Source organism: Podarcis vaucheri (assembly GCF_965113315.1).
Source record: "Podarcis vaucheri genome assembly, chromosome: 13".
NCBI lineage: Eukaryota > Metazoa > Chordata > Lepidosauria > Squamata > Lacertidae > Podarcis > Podarcis vaucheri.
In genome coordinates this window covers 14595271-14595826 of record NC_138751.1, presented here as the reverse complement: position 1 = coordinate 14595826, position 556 = coordinate 14595271, and positions in this window count along the sequence as shown.

Below are 556 nucleotides of genomic sequence, written 5' to 3'. Positions count from 1 at the left end.
GTAGATCAATAGGTACCGCTCTAGTGGGAAGGTAAACGGCATTTCCGTGCGCTGCTCTGGTTTGCCAGAAGCGGCTTAGTCATGCTGGCCACATGACTCAGAAGCTGTACGCCGGCTCCCTTGGCCAATAAAGCGAGATGAGCACCGCAACCCCAGAGTCGGTCACAACTGGACCATTAGGGTCAGGGGTCCCTTTACTCAAACTCTTCTTTGACCTCTGCCAGGCTTACGCCAGCTCAGCCAGCATTATTATTATTATTATTAGAATTTATATACCGACCTATACCCGGGGGTCTCAGGGCAGTATATAAAACCACAAGATACCTAATAAAAATAAAACAACAATAGCCCTGTCTCCTGAATGGAGTCTGGATCTGGTGTACTTTACCCCAGCTTCACATTTGGCCAACTTCTTGTGTATAAGATTCCCTATTCCTCAAGGTAGGTGACTCAATTTGTGAAAACTTGGTGCGAGATTCTCCTTCCGTCCATCTTACTGCAGGGCTGCCCACAGTGAATTGATCCAACAAAAAAGCACAAAGCCAAGCACGTCAGA